Consider the following 19487-nt stretch of genomic DNA (forward strand, 5'->3'; position numbering starts at 1 on the left):
GATATGGTGCTCTCCAAGGAGATAGAATCTGGATTTAAGCCTTTTAGTTACAGCAAAGATTTTTCTCTTTCACTTGAGTAATGTTCCAGCTGCTATTCTAAAGGTCAGCACCTCAACTAAAAGTACCCACATTGTAAATTAGGATAATAAGGCCTGTTCAGTTCTTTAAAAGAGGAGAGTACAGGTATGCTAGCATTGGAGAGATTAGTTCTCAAGTGGTTAAATATGTCTCCCTAAATTCCTGAATAATGCTGTTAGGATGAAGGAGTCACAGATGGTTTCTGTCCCTAAAACGATGCTCTGGGCTATTCTCGATGGCTCTTCAAGTAGTTTTTCCCCTCTTTGCTCTGCATGCTGTTCTCTTGTATTCTGTCCAAAAGTGTTCATCTTTCCCACTTGCAAGGGAGCAGAAATATCTTTCTAAATTTTGGACTACACCCCTAATTTTACTGTTGGATTTGTTTCTCAATGTAGTTATTAAATAGTGGTAAGTTTTTTCAGGAAAGTGAACAAATGGAATCACCATTGTATTTACTATGCCAGAAATAACCTAGAAGAGCCAAGACTTTATTTCATTCATTTCTGCCTTCTCTCCCACATTTTTTTTTCATATTTTTTAAAAGCCATCAACAAAACTTTTAGTCTCATTTTGTATGTGAGATGCTGTTGAGATGCTGATGAACTGTTTAGATGCAGGAGAAACTCCCATCAAGAAACAGGAAATTTTGACATTTGATTTTTCTAACTAGTTTGCTCACTTTTTCAGAAATATGTAAAGTTTCTAATTTTTTTTTTGTCCAGCAGGCTGTTTGTGCTGCTAATAAATTAACAGAGAAAGCACTACTATACTCATCCAGGCTGAAACAGGCTTCCTATTTTTATATAAGAAAATGCACTTTTTCTTCACCTTTTAGGGTATAAACTGCAAAGGTATGCAAAATAATCCAACAAGTTATGCAAAAAATTGAAACAAAAAAAGGTTAAAAACCGATCTATTCTTTATACAATACAAGAGATATGATGCAACACCAGATACTTGGAATTCATTTATGAATATTTACCCACTACTACCCACTACTACTTTTGAATATTTACCTACCAATTTGCAGAGGACTAGTGTGGGTCCAAATAACTCTCTACATGCAAATAAAACTGGTCAAAAAATTAGAAATTGTTGTACTGTATATAAAAAAAGTCATAGAGGAACATAAAAATAAAAAAGTACAACATAAAGGCAGTTTTAACTTGATTGTTTTGGAGCAAGATATATTGGTTTGACTAAGCAGAATTTCTAAAGCTGTGTATTCAGTCTACAAATTCATGCACTTTAATAAGCACGGTAGGTCTTTCAGTCTCTATCAAGAGCAGAAATTAAATCGGTTTCAGATACAGTATGGAAAAATAAGTCATGTATGTGTCATACTTCTTTATATCCCAGCATATGTATGTCATGTCATGTCATTTAAAAAAAAAAATGTAGACCTCTGTAATCAGAACTGTGTTAAGGTATGTAATAGAATTCATATGTAGCTTTAAAGGTAAAGGGAGAAGAAAATTACACAGGTATCGTTCTTACCATGAGAAGTGCCAGTTTCTAGCCCAGGACTGTACCCAAAGAAGAGACAGGTAAAATAGGGAAATCCATTTAAGGTATAAAAGGAACAAGATGCTGAAAATATTCGGTCTAAATGGCTAACATAATTTAAGCTGGAAAGTTGTGTCATTAAAAATTCTGCAGGCTAGGTCAAAAGTTGGGTAAATTACAGGGACAAACTAAAGAATGGCTGAGCTTCTACTTCTCACAGCTAAGAAATGCATTTGCTCATTTTTGTACTTTTGAAATTTTATCTCATTATCTAAGGTTATGTAACTCAGGGTTGTAACAGAAAAATTGATTATATGACTCTTCCTATGGATTTGGCAATACCTGTAATTCAGGTTCTGAGTAGTTGAAGCAGATGGCTGAGCCTTGAAAGACTAAAGATATTCATGGCACAACTGGATGCTCTTCTATTGAACTTCATTGATCTTAATTCTAAAAGCTGGGAATGCAGCTCACTAAAGGTAGAAGAGATGGCCTAAATTAGAGTATCAGAGGATAATTCTTCAGTGTAATTCTTGTCCAGAGCCCAGATTCCCTATAAGCAAACACTGTTTAGCAGTTCATTATTTCTCTCTTTTTGATTTCTAATTCAACTAAATTCCATAGCACTACACACAAGATCTTACGCATGTTTTTACTTATAATTGCAATTTTTTAAATTTGTACTTAATGGAGTTTTTTCCTTACTTTTAGAAATGCTATTCTTCTAATTTTAATATATTAAAACTTCTAAACGTTTTCCAGTAATACTATATGTGTGTTCTCTAGGTATTGTAAATGATTCATTCAAGGCAAATATGTGTTACAGCTAATGTGCAGTAAAATTACAAGTATTTATCTAACTTTGAAAACTATTAAGGCTACTTAATCTTTGAGTGACATCAGTATGGACCCAATTAGCACAGTTTTTCAGCCACTTCATAATTCAAAAGAATGTGATCATTCAGCTGTAAGCATATTTGACAGGGACTCCATAGTCATGAAGGTAAAAGCTTGCCAGATCACCCAGTAGGATGGAGAAGCTGTCATTCTCTCATCAGTGCTGTTGAATACTAATGTCAAGGTCAGAAGAGTGTAATTTTAGGCTGCCAAAGTATTGTTGAATTTGATCTCCTAGCAATGTTTAAAAAGAAAGTAACAGCATAAAAATTTATATACAACTTTGATACAATAGCTACAAAGTTACAGGTGCTCCCCCACTGCAAATGTTCCAAGTGCTTTGATTGGCACTTTCTTATGCATTTTTTCCCTAACAGTAACATTTTCTTTAAATATCATACTCCTTGTCTAACATAAAAATTACAACTGATATGTATTTTACAAATTCTGCATGTAATTTTAAATGCTGATGTGGGAGACTTTGTGTTCAAAATATATCACAATTAGAGCGAAGATTTGGATGTAAAAATATCTGAGTGCTTATTTTAGGTAACAAATTGTCACATAAAATTATAGATTTGTCTTGACTCACAGTTCTCATTTACATAGCATGACCATGCTAAATGGAGATTCGTACTGCGGGCTTCATCTAATAAACACATATAAACTGGATGAACCACGTTGTCCTCAAGTATCTTCTGAGTCATAGAAGGAGGGGAGGCAACGACTGCAGATTTCAACGAGGCGTATTTCTCCTGAAAATTAGGAGAAAACAGTTTCACAGTGAGAACAGTTAAAAATCGCAGTAGGCTTTTGAGACGCTAATAATTTTTTATCCTTGGAGATACTCAGAACCCAGTTTAGTGTTTATTCACAAGATGTCTTAAGCAACCAGACCTAAGCTGTCTCTGCTCTGTGTAGGTTCAGCTTGATGACCTCCAGACTTGCATTCTTCCTTCCAACCTGCAGTATTGCATCACTTTCTCATTTCCATTTTGATAAAACAGTTGTTTATGTAATTTACATAATATTTTTAAAGGTATGAAATAAGAGCATAATTTTGAAAATACTTGGAGGCTTCTGTAATCCTTAGGTTTTGAAAGATATTTAGACACTTGAAAGTCACCCCTTTTGTGAAAGAGTGAATCTCTCTTCCATGTCACACTTCAGGAAGCTGAGCTTGAATTCTCAAGTTGGCACTGTATCCTTGCTCCTACCAACAGCTATTTGTTATTAATGGCTTCACTTGCTCCTCTATCCAAATAGAAGAGTCCCCAAATGAATGAGTTAAATCTATGCATTGATACTGTTACAGTAGTTTATTTTTTTTACATAAATTTGGTTGCTGAACTTTCTTAACAGAGAAGATACAGGAAAACAAAATAAAGCAACCTCATATTTTCATATAAAGTAGGTAGCTTCTTTTTTTTTTTTTTTAGTTCACTTTTGGGTTTATATTTAAGGGCTTTTTGGCTTTGATTGATTTTACATTACATGAATATGTCAATGAGCACTGGCAAAAAAATTGCCTCAGTAGGATTGCTTTTCAGATCCAGATACATCTTTGAAAGATGTCTAAAATGACATGTTTGCAGTAAAATATACATGGCCGGGTGAACTTTTCTGGTCTTATCTTGCGCCTCAGTAATTTTAAAACAGAAACCAAGCCTTTGTTCTGATAAACTAGACATCTTTCTAAAATATATTTATTAAAATGAAATATTCAAAAATTCCAAAGAGCAAGTATACATACAGTAAATGTGTTCTTTTTCTCCTGTGCATGGTTAACTTTCATTCATATTAATGTGGTTACGAACATGCTTCAAGCAGAGAAGACTATAATTTTTAAAACCTGTCTACTGAATATTTGATTTGGTTAAATTTATGTTGTCTTTTTACTACAGGAGGGAAAATTATTTTTTGGAAGTTAATGTTTCTTTTGAGTTTAACTCTTTTATGAATGTCTTCATCTCTGAATTCACTAGTGGATTTTTTTAGAAATACTTTAGAGCCTTGAGATTATTTGAGAAAGGATAACTGTATAGCATTTTCATAATTAAAGTATTTTTATTTTAGTGGTATTCTGAATATTGGGTAGGGATCAAGGTAATTGTCAGTGACAATCACTCTATCAGACAGACACATTCTCAGATGATTTGTGAGACAGTCTTGGAAGTATGTTTGTAACAGCCAATGCATATGTGATACTGCTTTCAAATGTATTTAGATGTTTAGATGAGTTGAGGGATAAGAAAACTATGGCTCTAAGGACTTTGTTTTGTTGAAAATCTAATAGAATTTCTATTTCCACATACTTTCAATTCACATTATCTTAATAGAATTCTGTAATTACTCTAAATTCCTTATTTTCTGCAGTAAAGCTCTATTGTACAAAGAAGTGACTTCATAAAAGTCTGGCACCATGCAGTGGCCTTTTTTTAGTTCAAGAATCCTAGCTGATCTCAGAAATGGTGATATTCCAGAGTAAGGAATTTATTATAGTAACTTAGAAGTATACCTCATTTGTATCAATTAAATGCTTTCATTCTTAAAGTGGTTATTAATAAAATAATCTCTGTACTGAATAAAAATATATATGTCCAATTATTGTAGTGTAAATTCTGAAATATTCCAGTTTTCATGCCATTTTCACACTCTGTGAATGAAATACTTTTACAGAGTGCATGATAGTAAGCTGTTTGTACATTGTAATGGTTAAAAACATGCCCTGGAACTCTATGGTACATGTCTGAAATCTATGGCATACATGCATTTCCTTTATGAATCTAGTTAGGGGTGCACATGTGTCTATCTTAAACATTTGTGTAAATGCACAGAGTGTTCACTGTTCAAATATGTTTCCATATATTTAGCTTGCCTTTTCGTTGCCTTGGGAAAGAAGTCTGATTTAAGTTTCTATTCTGGTTTTAGAGATTAACATGTATCATAAAGATTTCATTGATTTCAGTTTGTTTTCAGTAATTTAAGCTTGCTGTTACCTTTCTGAAAATCTGAGGTGGTTAAACATACAGCATGGATGATGCGTACCGTGACCCCTTGGCACAGAACAACTGGTAGTGGCTGTTTATATGTGCAATAAAATCGTGATCAATCTCTGACACTTACTACAGACTTCCTGCTGCTTAGAAATGTGTACTGTAATAGCATTTGTATGTTTTCTGTTCCCTTAAGAGTTCAGTATGCTGCTTCACAGGAGCAAAGAAAATTAGAAATAACATCACAGACAGTGTGATAGGAATAAATAAAGTAACAATTTGTAAACTCTTCCAGACAGATCTTTACATATAAATGCAGGAATGTCTATGTGTAGCTATAATGTAAATATAACTTCAGTAGGGATTATGTTTATCTGTTGTGTGTATAAACACAGTTATTTCATTTTATACATTACTCTTTAAGTTGTAAGAACCTGACCTTTTTCTCTCTTACCAATAACTAGACCACAAGAGACACCACTTAGTACAGTAGTTGAAGTTGAAATTAATATCTTTAAATTTTAGGAAGCTGGTTTGGGGTTTTTTTTCCTATTTTAAGTGTTTGAGTTGGAAGACTAAAATTCATTACTCATTTTGTGAAAGATAAATTTCTGAATTTTAATAGGACAATAATCAGTAAAAATGATGAGATGTCATTGATTTTACCTTTTTATTGAGGCAGACAGTTAATAGTTTCCTGAGCTGTGTAAACGTAAAGAAAACCAGTTGTAGAGGCCATGCAACTATTTTATCAGTTTAGAAGAACAGCAAAAAACCAAACCACCATTTTCTAGCATCAGTACAAATTAAACTACAGGAACCATGTGTAAAGTTCCCATATTCAATGCAGAATCACCTACTTTTCTTGATATTTCACTGAGATACAAAGCTGATTATATGCACTGTAGAAAAACATGTAATTCTTTACTTAATTCTTTTAAATAGAATGATTAATTTCTGTTCTTACTAATAGGTTATATCTGAAATCCTGATGAAATTTGAGTTACTGAAAGCTTCAATTTGTTTTTAATGGGTAGAGGATTTACTTATGTGACATGGGTGTCTAAGGAGTATCTAATGTTTCTATCTAGTTTCATATCCAGTCTGAAATCTGTGGGTGTTTGTGGGGAAGAATTTTATATTCGTGGTGCAGGTGAAGAGCTGTTACAAGGCTATACGCACCATTTTTTCTTACCTTTTGGTCCCATAATTGCCCTTTCTTTTCCTTCAGCTATTCTTTGAAAGTTATATCTGTTTAAATCCATAGAAAATTTAAAGTATGTGCACAAAATACTATTCCAAGGTATTATGTCAGTATTTTAGTTGTAAATAAGTGTTAAGCCAAAAAAGTTAGCTCCTGTAATTATGACAAATAGGCATACAATTTTAAACTGAATAAGCTTTTTAAGTATAGACAATGTTCCTGTAGTAATTCCTTCGTGCAATTTATTTTAGTCAGTATACACTGTGCTCCAGTGAGGTACACAAAAAGAGCCATTTAGGGAAAATATTTAATACTTTCTCCATCCTAATAGTGTGATTTCTGTGCAACTGAAGTTTAAAAAAGGGCTTAGTTTCATTGCTAAAGAGAGCTTTGTATAGGGAGTCTCCTCTTGGGTTTCTCCCTTTTTTAATCTCCCTTTGAATGCCATGCTTCATAAAACTGTGCAATTACCATATTCTCAAACCTAAAAATTAAAATTATCAAAATATGAAATATTAACTAACTTCTAGTAACTAACAATTTAACTGCATGAATCCAGTACACAGAGAATCATAGAGTAGGTTGGAGAAGACCTCCAAGATCACCATGCCAACCAAACTGTATCACAAAGTTCCACATCCAGTCTTTTTTGATCACTTCCCGGCATGGCGACTTTACACTTCCTTGGGGAGTGCATTCCAATGCTTGAACATGCTTTCTGTGAAGAATTTTGTCTCTTAGATCCAACCTGAACCTTTCCCAGTGCCACTAAGAAGCTATTTCCCCTTGTCCTGTCACTGGTTGCTGCTAGAAGAGGCTGATCCCCAACTCACTATAATCTTCTTTCAGGGAGTTGAAGAGACCAGTAAGATCTCCCTTGAGCCTTCTTTTCTCCAGGCTGAACAACCACAGTTCCTTATGTTTCAGACCCTTCACCAGCTTCATTACCCTTCTCTGGACCCACTCCAGCCCCTCAATGTCTTTCTTGTACTGAGGGGCCCAGGACCAGACACAGCACTCGAGTTACAGTCTCACCAGTGCCAAGTACAGAGGGACAGTCACTGCCCTGGTCCTTCTGGCATGACTATTTCCAGTATAGTCTATTTCCAGCCAGGATGCCATTGGCCTTCTTGGCCACCTGGGCCCACTGCTGGTTCATGTTCAGCTGGCTGCCAACCAGCACCCCCAGATCCTTTTCCACCAGGCCTCTTTCCAGACACTCCTCCCCAAGCCTGTACTGTTGTATAAAGACAAATGTTCCCTAAACTGTACAGTAATCTTTCTGTGTTTCTCTGCAGTACACTGTGTAATAGACATTTACAAATAAGAAGTAAATAAAACCCTAAATAAATACATCATAATATAAATACATCATAATATAATATTTTATTTCCCCCTGCAAAGATTATAATTGATTAAATCTTCACAAGTAGGATCAGCAGTGGGAAAAGGTGTGTTTCTGCTGTAGGTTTTTTTTGCTGAAGACCCAAATGCATGGCATACATTTAAAGAAATGTGAAACTGTTGCAGGTACCCTACCAGAGAAATTTGAATTAAAAAAAAACAAAAAACAAAACACCACTACCACCAAAAAAAACCAAAAGAACAAGAAAAAAAAAAACAAACCACCTCATGGATTTAATAAAGTAATTTTTGCTACAGTACTTTCAATGCTGGATATGGTACCAATTTTTTGTCAGTTGAGCAGTGTATGTGTAGTTAACAGGCACCATCTTTTATATTTCTGGGAACTAGTTCACAAATCCTAGGCTTCTAGTTCCTTTTAGTTTAGTTTAGTGGCTTTTTTCTGTGCTAATTTAGTTTTACCATTTATATTGTAGTTTGTGAGGCTGTTTTCCACTCCCTTTTCCATCCTAAGTTAAGGAAAAAAATGCTTAGGTACTGGTAAAGTCTCTGAACACTGAGTTTCTCTGTTTCGATCCTACTCAGCTCTTCATGTCTTGGAGGCGGGTTATTATTTGTCTGTTTTAATCTTCTGATGAATATCTTCAAGTTCTGAGAGATAATAATGAAGGAGAATCCAGGGTCATATACTATCAAAATATTTAGACATAAAATGAACATACATAAAATTAAAGTTTGTGGTCATTACTAGGAATTTTACCAAGGCCTTAAATGGTACTGTATCAGCAGATAGATTATAAGGCTAAAAAAAAAAAGGCCCTAATATTTGCTTTACTAAAGGAAGCAAAGGCATGCACCTTCACTATTAGATGTATACAGCCTATGGGCAATCATTTAATTATTCATGTGAAAGTCATATTCATTCCTTGTTTCTATACATTTGGAGTACTTCCTAACTCTTATTGTTTTCCAGTCATGCTTTATGAGGAAGGGGAAGTTGCCCTTTTCTGAGGAAGGGGAAGTTGCCCTTTTCTGATACAAGCCTAATTATTGTCATCCCTGATTGATCATGTCCTGCTCTTACTTAAGTGTTAAGCATTCTGGAGAGGCTCCTATAGTGAAACAGCCATACATTCCCATCTTGCCTTTGTTTTATTTATTAAGTAACACTCTACAAAGTGCCTTGTACCATTGCACTTTAGCACTGATTTCCGTGCTTTTAGGGAGTAGGAGGTTGCTCATGGTAACAAATATCTCTTGGCTTAAAATGCATATAAGGTGACTATGAGTGGAGACAGTACCTGAAGTTTGCACCTGCTAATATAAGGTTATCAAATTAAAATGTTCATGTCTCTTAATAGCTTTTACTTACAACTGTTTCCAGAAACACAGTGAAGTTCTTCCAAAGTGTATTATTTGCACTTGCAGCAGTGTGTCCACTTGAATGAATTAAACATAAATATGTAACTACAGTTAATTTAAAAGCAACAAACTTAGATGAAAGTAACAAAATAGTTAAATCTAGAATTAATTTATGAACTGAATTAAAGAAGTGAATCAGGCCCACTTCATTCAATGAAAAGCTATTAAAAAATAATCAGCTCACATGTTCAGGGGGAAGGCAAATCTCACTTGAACCTGCATCTCCTCTTCTTTCCTGCAAGTGCCTTAATTGTAACACCTTCAGACTTTGCCTTTGTTGGTGTATTTCTATGCAATATATAAATATTCATTAGAATAATAATTAGAACTTGGGTTCCCAAGTAAATTGCTTCAACAAACAGGGAATAGAATAATTTTTACTGTCTCTGGCTCATTGAGTATTTGAATATTTATTAAAAGTAATAAAAAGTTTCATCTGGAGAGACAGAAACATACTTATCAACAAACTGCTTCAGTAATATAGCTAAGAGAGTTCCCAGAATTATACAGCCTTCAGGTAAACTTGAAGATTTCCATATAATTGCTGATTGTTCAAAGACCTCTGTTATTAAGCAAAAAGTGAGGAACACATTACTGAAATCTCTTTTTTCTCCTTGTTTTCTGTGTTCAGTATCAGTGTTAAAGTTTACCAGGTCAACAAAAGAAATGAGAAAGAGGAAAAAAAAAAGTTCATTTGATTTTCTTTCAGATGTCACTCACAAATGAAGGATTTTTAAAATCATTTGCCCCATTCCCTAGTCTAATTTTTGCTAATAGATATTGGCTTCCCTAGTTCTTTGTAGGGAATATTCCTCTACCAAGTGAAAAACACAGCATATATTAAGTTGGAAAATTTAAGGGAACAGGTAATAGAAGGCATCTTATATATTGCCACAGCACAAGAAATTAGCATCACAAGCTTTTAAACTTTTAAAATTGATTTTAACATTATGGCTGGCCTTTCAAAAGTAGGGACTGTTGTCAGATCATTTTTATGCTACAGTATTCTTATCCCTTGTTATTTAACATAGTTTAGGCCAGTTGTAATGTCAGGAAACTGCATAAAGCAGTTTCTTTTCTTCTGTAGCTTCTTAGACCAAGGTAAGATCAGGTACATGGTAGGGGTTTACTTTATTTGTAACCCTTATAATTTTGGGGTTGAGTTATAGATGAAACTTGGTGTAGCCCTTTGAAGATATAAAAACCCACATGATTATGTCCTTGATCAACAAGCAATAGAGAAAACTCAAAGATGGAAAAAGACAAGAGGACAAAGAGGATTTTGTATTTTTGAACATATTTATTGTACATTTTACCTTTCTATATGTACGGTAATTGGAAAGGTGACTTCTGATAGCTCATGGGTCATATACATAAAAACAATGGTTGCAACTAAGTCAAAAATATGGCAAAGTCTTTCCTTTGACAGGAAGAGACATTTTTCCCTAAAAAATGTAAATGTTTTCCCTAACAAAAGTAAAAGTATGAGTAGTTACAGAGGAACATTCAAAAGCACTTTTAAAGTCCTAAAGGAGAAAAATATCTGTAAAGATGATTAATGATTATCAGGCATAAAATAAGTGTTTTTAAGCTCTGTCAACTCTGCTTTTCTAATGAGGTCTTAACTGCTCCCCAACTAAAGCCTTTATCCAAGCTGTGTTTTGTATTTCATTTAATCAATGCTTTGTATAGAGACAGTTACCATCATCATAACCTTTCAGTTCCTGTGTTTTGGCATCGCACAGATTTTGTATGCAATTTGGGGGCTCAAGGGAAGCACATTTAACTGAAATGTCCAAGTACAATTTATTGTGTGATGTAGGGTTATAGAACTCCTCTCTAACTTGCTTATTGTTGCAAAGAGAGCCTTTGTAATTACTAGGGGATTATGGCAGAATATGAAAGACCTTGAAAGCGGCTTTCATGAAGATCAGGAATGTGTTCTGCACAACCTCTGAAACAATCAGCTAGAGTAGTGAAGCAGAAGTATATTAAAATGCGAAGAGTTCACTGAAAAGGTCCTGATAGAAACACCCAATTAAAGAAATAAAAACTGATATTTAAGATTGTGAAAGATTCTCACTTTGGTTTGAAAAAAGACCCTTAGGAGAACTGGAAATGAGATGGCAATACAAATACAATGGCTTTTTCCTCTTTTTTCTCAGCAACAAAAGTAACAAAATTTGAGTTTAATGGTAGATAATTAAGAATAATGGAATGGAAGTTAGTTGTACTGGTACACTGCCTAAATTAATATGCAAGATTAAGAGACCAATAACCCAGGAACAATTGAGTTTCTTTTTTTTATACCTATAAATTAGTGAAAAATTTTGGATAAGAGTATGGTGCAGTGTAGCACCAAGCTCTCTTATTATATTAGTTTTCACTTCTTAATTAGCTTTTTTAATGTCATTTCTTTTTTTAGTCACAAAGAATCACTGTATGGTTTTTTAACTAATTTCTAACCAAAAAAGTCTGCATATTTTTATACTGAGATGTACATTTTACTTTGTCTTTTTCTATTTCAGAGTTAAAAAACCAACAAATATGTGCTAAAAATAGTCTGCCTAAGTGTTTTATGATTTTTGTTGGTGTGTGGGGCTTTTACTTCTGATAAAATCTTGTACCCGATCCTGATCATGAGGGATTCAGCCATAAACTTTCTTTTCTGTGACAGAAGCTGCATTTCCTTGTATTGAATGTTTTTTTTCTCAGTGATGCTGAAGTTGAAGCAAGTTTAGGTGAATTATTATTCAGTAGTGAGCAGGTAGGAAAATCATACAGTAATTTTGGAAAATTGCATCTGTAAATTTAACTAATGCAGTTGTAAACTGATTTTTCTTACAGAAGTAATAACCAAAACCTGAATCTTTTTTTGGTTTGCTTGCATATTGAATACATTAAGATGTCACTCACTCTATGAGTATTTCTGAGTAACATGATGAGAAACATTTTTTGTTTTGGTTTGCTTGGGTTTTTTTTCTACTATTTGATCCATAATATATTAAAAAATATTTGAAGCCCTCTTGGCAATAATTTTCTTTTGTGAAATACTTGTTGTATAGTTCAAACACAAAATTGGTTTATTCAGGTTATCCTTTATGTGAAAGTACTTTTAGACGACTGTGTATTTATCAGCAGCCTGGTATAATAGCCAATAAAATCCAAATAACAATTCCCACTATTTACCGACACTGACACCTGCTCCAGCCATTGGTCATAAGAGGATGAGCTTCCCCATACTACCTACTGTTTCTCATTGAATCATTATCCCATGAATATATCTGAGATAAAACCAACATTAATGTTATTAGCATACATCGCTTATCAATAATTCTTCATTTTATGTTACAGGTCTAAAATACTCTTACAAATCAGATTTACATTAAGATTATTTTATTTTTATTTGAGTCAGTTGAAAATTAGGAATTCCAACACAAAAACTTTATTCCCCCTCCCCTAAGATATTTAACTAAAAAATGTATGAACCTCTTTACTGGAAAAGTTGTTTCACTTTTTGGAAATGCTGGGGGAGAATGTAACATGGGAATCATAAAAAGTTAGACTTCCCACGAGAAGCAAAATCTATGCAAATGACCATGTTCATTGGCAAAAAGCTAGATTAAAAAAACATAATTTACTGTTGTTGTTAGCTGGCAAATTTGAAAATATTTTATTATTTTTGCATGCACTCATACTGTGAAAAAAAGTGCTATGTGAAAGCAGCAGCATATTCTTACCATCTTGTTAAGAACTAAATAGTGACTGTGTGTGCTTTTAGAGACCAGCAGGCAATAATACTGTGTAGAAGTGGCCTAAGAATGAATATTTCTGAGTATGTAACTTGTATGTATTAGGCAAATTGAGTTATTGGAGTAATTGTAGTAAGCTGAAAATGTTTCTTTATCCAAAGCTGTGCTCTGTTTTTAGTTTAACATTTCAACTTCACCAACCTTTTCCTGTTGAAACCCACTTTGTGTTTGAAAGATTTACACGCAGTTAATTGTCATTGATACCCCTGGAATTTCTGAATGCTGTCAGAAAAACATGAAAGTTTTCGGAGAGAAATATTGACAATGAAAGAAAAATAAGATTTAAATACTATAAGTGAATTATGCTTTGTTCAAATATAAACAACAACAAAGATCTTTATCTAATATTCAGGTAAGTAAATGAATTCTCAGATCAGTGTTGATGGCGAGTACTCAGGAATTCAGGTTTACTTTTCTGTTATTCAAGAAAATGATTAAGTTTCTCATAAAACAGACTCAAATATGTGTTTGGAGGCACTATATAATAAATGAACTATAAAATACTTCATTAAAATAGGAGGCTTACAACCATGATATAAGAAATTGGAAGATACTTGTTCCAGACGAATTATACTGAATTATTTTTTGTCCAGATGTGATGTCCAAAAAAAAAAAAAGAAAAAAGCATGATCATTTCTTTCTCATAAAAAGTCTGATGAATATACCCTGCACAATTTGAAATGTTAAGCAAGCTTCTACTGTAATATTTCCATCTCATCCCACAGAATTTTAGAATGTAATCCATAGAATTCCTAAGTAGCAGTTAATCCTAACTCCACAAGCATTAGTCTGTATCTGCACACTATGTGTACAGGACAGCTTCATACATGCAAAAAAATTTATTCTAATTATGATTTTATTGCACATATAAACAGTCACTACCAGTCTAATCTGAGCCTGCAAGGAAGACAATGTGTTTTTGCATTAACTAGCTGAATATAATTCTAGTGAATAAATTGATCACTAACAATTTTAAAAGCTGTCAAAATTCAGACTGAATTTGTAATGGCTTTATTTTTTGTTTGTTTTGCAAACAGGAATAGATTCACAAAACTAGTAGTGAAGAGATAGCAACTGTTTCTCCATCTTCCCCTCTCCACCCACTCACCTCTACCCGCACCAAGTTGAAGATCTCACCATATGTTTTTTAATGCAATAACTCCTATAAATAGGAGACTAGGTTTCAACCCCTTACCCCTGACTGAGATTTAAACCTTTATTTTCTACCTTCCAGAGGAATCACCTAACCACTGCAGTGGTGTGCTCTCACCTGAACTATTTGAACTGCTTCTTTGACCGAGCTGTGTGCCTCCCAAGTGAATTCTTTAACTGCCAGACCAAAGAGTCATTCTCTCTCTTTGACTCAGTATTTAAATAATCCATGCAGAACAGCTTTTTCCATGGGGATCGAGAGAAGCCAATTATAGATTTCTCACTGGTTTAAGAACTCTTTTGGGAAAGTGAAAATGTGGGTTCAAGAATGTGCAGACAAGGTCTTGAACCTGATTGTCCCACATTGTATATCAGATGAGGCCCTAACCGCAGAGCTATTGAATAAGTGAAGAGAGGGGGGATTCTCTTTACTTCCATGAATGATTTACAAAGAGCGTGTAAGCCTAATCTTTCATTTCCAGTTCTCTAGTTTTGTGTTTAAATAGCTTCTACAGATTTGCCTATGTCTCTGGCAAGTATACAGATTAATGATTGGAGAAAATTGCTACTTTTGGGGATGTAGAAGGATAATTCATCCCCACATTTTTTGTTCCTAAATATTTCCTGAATACTTATGTCAGTTCCAAATGAAATCAAAGTATGGTTTTCTTTGTCACTAAATGCATCATTTTAGTTGAATTGCAAGTATTGTAGAGGAGGGGGAAGATGACTGAATTTTTTTTCCAATTCCCTTTTTGTTAAAGCAACTAACTGAAGATTATTTATATAATACTTGAAGCCCTCCTGCATATACTTCCATGTTTCCTAAAACTTCTTAATTCAAGAACCTGTACTGAGCTGAACTAGCATGCTTATATTAAGAAGGAGTAGTCGAACTTGCTGGCCACAAGTGCTTATTTCAATTCACACACAAAGATCAATACAAAAGAAATACTGCCCACTTATGAAATCTGAGTCATTTTTCTCTACTTTTTATGTTGCCAACAGATGTGAGGAAAAGCCAGAACAAAGTATAGGTTTTGGGGGGTTTTTTCATGAGGAAAAAAGCAAGCTAGCAAAATCTTACCTGCAAAGGTTAGCTGTTGATCTCTTGCAGGAAAATGTCTCAGTAGTAGTACAGATACAGAATAAGTTGTCAAATGTTGCAGATTTTTACAGAGTCACACAAAAGGTTTGCTGGTACCAGTTGTGAAGCCTAGAGTTCCTGAGTCTTAATTTAGTGAATGATTTTCAGCACACTAGGTGAGCTGACTGGCAGTGGCAACCAGTTGCAAAGTTAACAGAAACTGAACAGGTGAGTGTACTGGAGGGATCATAAAGCAAATTTTTTGCAGTGATTTTTTTCCTTCCCCCCCCCCCCCCCCCCCCCCAATTTCTTTCAGGACATGCTTCAGTTTTCTCAGCATGTGTCTCTCAAGATTTCACACAGTTAACTTCCACCTGGTACACAGTTTGTATTCTGTATCAAATCCATCTCTTCCAACCTCCATCATGCACTGTCATTGTTCAGGTAAAACCTTCTTCAATGACATTTGCCACCTGAAAATGTTTGCTTGCTTCATTTTGTATCAGAACCCTAAAATTGATATTCAGCAACTTCAGGGCCTGTGTTGTGGGTGTTATGGAGCCTTAAGTATTTCTCTGGTTTTGTAGCATTTAACAGATAAAGCTATTCTCCAATTAAAAGAGTGAGGCTTTCCAAAATAAGTTTCCAATCCCATAAATATTTAGCAGTTGGAATAATAATATTCAGTACTTGAGTTAGATAACTTCGTTTGTGGACAACTTTAGTTGAAGTACATAGATCTTTATTTTCTGTGAAATAATGCTTAGGTTCTACAGGATGTACATTCACTTTAAAAAGTGTTCAAACAGTAAATTATTTAGGTCTCAAACAAGAAAGTGGGAATATACGAAAAATGCAACTTTAATAAAATATTTCTAACTAGACCTTTTTAAGTGGTTTATATAAAGCAGACAAATATTCACCCTTTCTAGAACTGATATACTGCGGTTAAAATGATGGCATATTTTTCTTTTGTTCTTGCACTTTCTTTATTTTTTCCTATAAAAGTGGGGCAAAATCCACGTTCACCTTGAGTGTAGAACTGAATCTTTCTATTGCATATTTCCTGCCTGGATGTCACACTAAGGCCACTTAAGTCACTTCAGTACCAGTCAGAGATGTTCAGAAACACTTCTTCTGAGTACTTTAATTGTTCATCAAAACCTAACCCTTTGAACATTGCTTTAAGGCATTTTGGCTCTGCTGTTGAGTCACTGAAGCAAAATTGGAGCATCTGGATGCAGTGTCAAAATAGCCCAGGGAGCTCCAGTGCAGCACCCAAGTGGATAATCTCAACACAGAATACAAATACTGCATTAGCGATTGCCGGAAGGCTACAGTTCATCTTCCTCTGAAATACAATACAAGAAAAGTTACAGGATGATACTTTTTTCTTTGTATCTTCTGTTGTGTGAACAAAGAATCAAGCTGTGTTTTGATGTTTTGTCAAGTGTTTGGCAGTATTTTCAGTCCTTGTTTGCCCTACTAATCCACTGATTTTTCTTTTCTTTGGACAAAGCAATGAATGTTTTTTACAGTTTATGCTGTATTAGATATGTTAGTGCAAAAGAAGGAATCCAGTTGATGATGTTGCCTTTGAAGCAAAGTAATGAATCAAAGTAGAGGAAGAATAAGTATGATAATATTTTAGTTGCCTATTAGTACTATTGCATTTAATTATACTCCCTTTACTTGTGCATAAAATTTCTATAATTCTGTGGCCTATGTGAAATTATATTTCTTTTGCTTTGTTTGTTTTCACAGATGGCAGCAAAATTGCATTCCATTGATTGAAAAGAGCATTGTAAGTAACTTTTTGTTTCTCCTGTTGAATTAGGCATCACATTTTATTTTTCTGAATCCACTAAAATTTTATCTTGTGGATAAAATTGTGTTCTTCTTTAAAAACTGGTGAACAATTAATACACTGTCAGAGCTCGTGAGACATCTGGCATGTGGCAACAGATACAATTCCCAAGCCAGATTTCTTTTGCCATCGGCAAGAATAGTTTATGTAAGGCTTAGGCCAACAGGTCAAGAAATATAAATGCAGAAGCATGCTAAACATACCACCTGACATCAGGCTTTGCCTAGAACATGGTTGATCTGTAAAGTGCACGCCAGAATGAATACTGGAGTGCAAAACTGGGGCACAACAGCATATACAGTCTGTTTCCTGACTTCCTATTTTTCTGACCATGCATTTAGGATTTTATTCTTATATGTGTATAAGTGAAACTAAATATGATCAGAAGCATAAGACTGATTTGAAGATTTACTATTTTTATTTGATTCAGATAACGTGTTCAGATTTTATTATATGTATATGTGCATAGAAGCCAAACATACAGTAAAATAATTAGTTGTTCAATTATACTAAAAAAACCTCTGCTAAACATTCTGCTCCACACTACTATTCAAGCTATTCACACTAGTCTTCCAAATACATTAACAAAATATATTCCATTTGGAACATGTCAAGTAAATGGGTAACACTTTTTCTAGCATGTCTAGCTGCCATTAATGTAGTTAGTATTCATTGTAATTACACTCATCATAATGAATTCATTTAGTATTAATGTGAATATTATACAACTTTTTAGACACTCCATTATAATTCAGCAATAATTAATGTACATATTAAATGAAGTGTTACTACTTAATTCTATGATAAAACCATGTTGTTTCACTTGAAAAGCTTTAGAGGAAGTTATGTTTAATCTCATTGGTATTCCAATTGTTGCCAGGAGATATTCTTCAATGGCAAAGGGCAATTCTCATTGGGAGACTTGTTAGCTTTTCAGAGAGATTCCGTGTTTGCACTTGTCTACTGATTCACTTATGGGATACTAGCATTTGAAGAAAGGTACTTCATGGACATGATAATGCAAAAAACTCATTGAACTATCCTAAAACCATGAATAATTTCTAACATTTCAGATATTATCCAATAAAAATGCCTGTGTTTGTAAGTTGAAGTCCTGTAGCACTTATATTTTATCATTGTTCTTCCCTTCTACCTTCCAAGAGTAATCCAAAACTGAGAAGCAAGTATTTTAAATGTATCAGACATCAACAGGATGAGGTGCCTCAAAGGCATCCATGCCCACTTCAGAGAGTGCCTAAAAGTAATGACATGGGGAAACATAGCAAAAGAAGAATGTCCATATTAGATTAGGCTAAGAATTGTCTGGACAGCATCCTGTCTCAGGGAAGTGATTATAAGTATATGCCCAGGGAAGGGTAAGAATAGCAACTAGATTTCCCAGCCTCCAGCAGTTTTAGCTGATGAAATTTCATCAGATGTATGTGGTTTCTAAAGATTAAGGTTTTGTTAGATTTTTGTTCTGTGAATCTTTTCCCACAAACTTACATAAGTCTTAGAACAGTTATGAGTTGCATTGGTCTACCACCCTGTTCATTTTGTGTATAAAGAACTTTTTTTCTTGTCATTTTGAATGTGATTTCTTCTATCTTAATTTTAATCTACATTGCATTAGATTTGACTGAGCTGTCAATTCCCTTTATGCCACCAGTGATTTGTGAGCCTCATCTAGATCCTTCTTTGGAGATCTTCTTTTCAAGAGAAGCATCCTACTCGGATCTCTGTATAGAAGCTGTTCATCTTTGTTGCCCTGTTTTGGATTTTGCATGCTACTTGTGGCTTTTGAAGTGTGAGAAGTTCTTAGGTTTCTACTATTTCAAAATTATTCCCTCCGCTTTTCCTTCTTAGTTTCTTACTGGATACCAATACTGAATAGTTGTGCAACTATAGGCTCATTCTCCACAGTAATGCCAACTCTAGGCCCACTATGTTAAATTCCCCCCCTTCCCTCACCCTCTCTTGTGCATCACTTTACATGTATTTGCAGGGCATGTATTCTGCCGTTGCTTTGCCTTGTCACTCAGGCTTGTGAGTACAGAATTTCTGGAATTCTACACTGTCTGTCCTTGTCCTGGCTAACCC

General features: G+C 34.3%; 1 protein-coding gene across 9 annotated transcripts in view; it reads left to right on the top strand.

The window, feature by feature from the left end:
- The window catches only part of TENM3 (teneurin transmembrane protein 3), a 1315365-nt gene that overhangs the window by 425651 nt on the left and 870227 nt on the right, over positions 1-19487 (top strand). For all 9 annotated transcript variants that reach the window (XM_039550639.1, XM_039550640.1, XM_039550642.1 and 6 more), the window contains one exon: positions 17285-17324. The gene's annotated coding sequence lies outside the window, so the exon portion shown is untranslated. The remainder of the gene's footprint in view (positions 1-17284; positions 17325-19487) is intronic.

This window comes from Corvus cornix, chromosome 4 (genome assembly GCF_000738735.6).
Source record: "Corvus cornix cornix isolate S_Up_H32 chromosome 4, ASM73873v5, whole genome shotgun sequence".
NCBI classification, from domain to species: domain Eukaryota; kingdom Metazoa; phylum Chordata; class Aves; order Passeriformes; family Corvidae; genus Corvus; species Corvus cornix.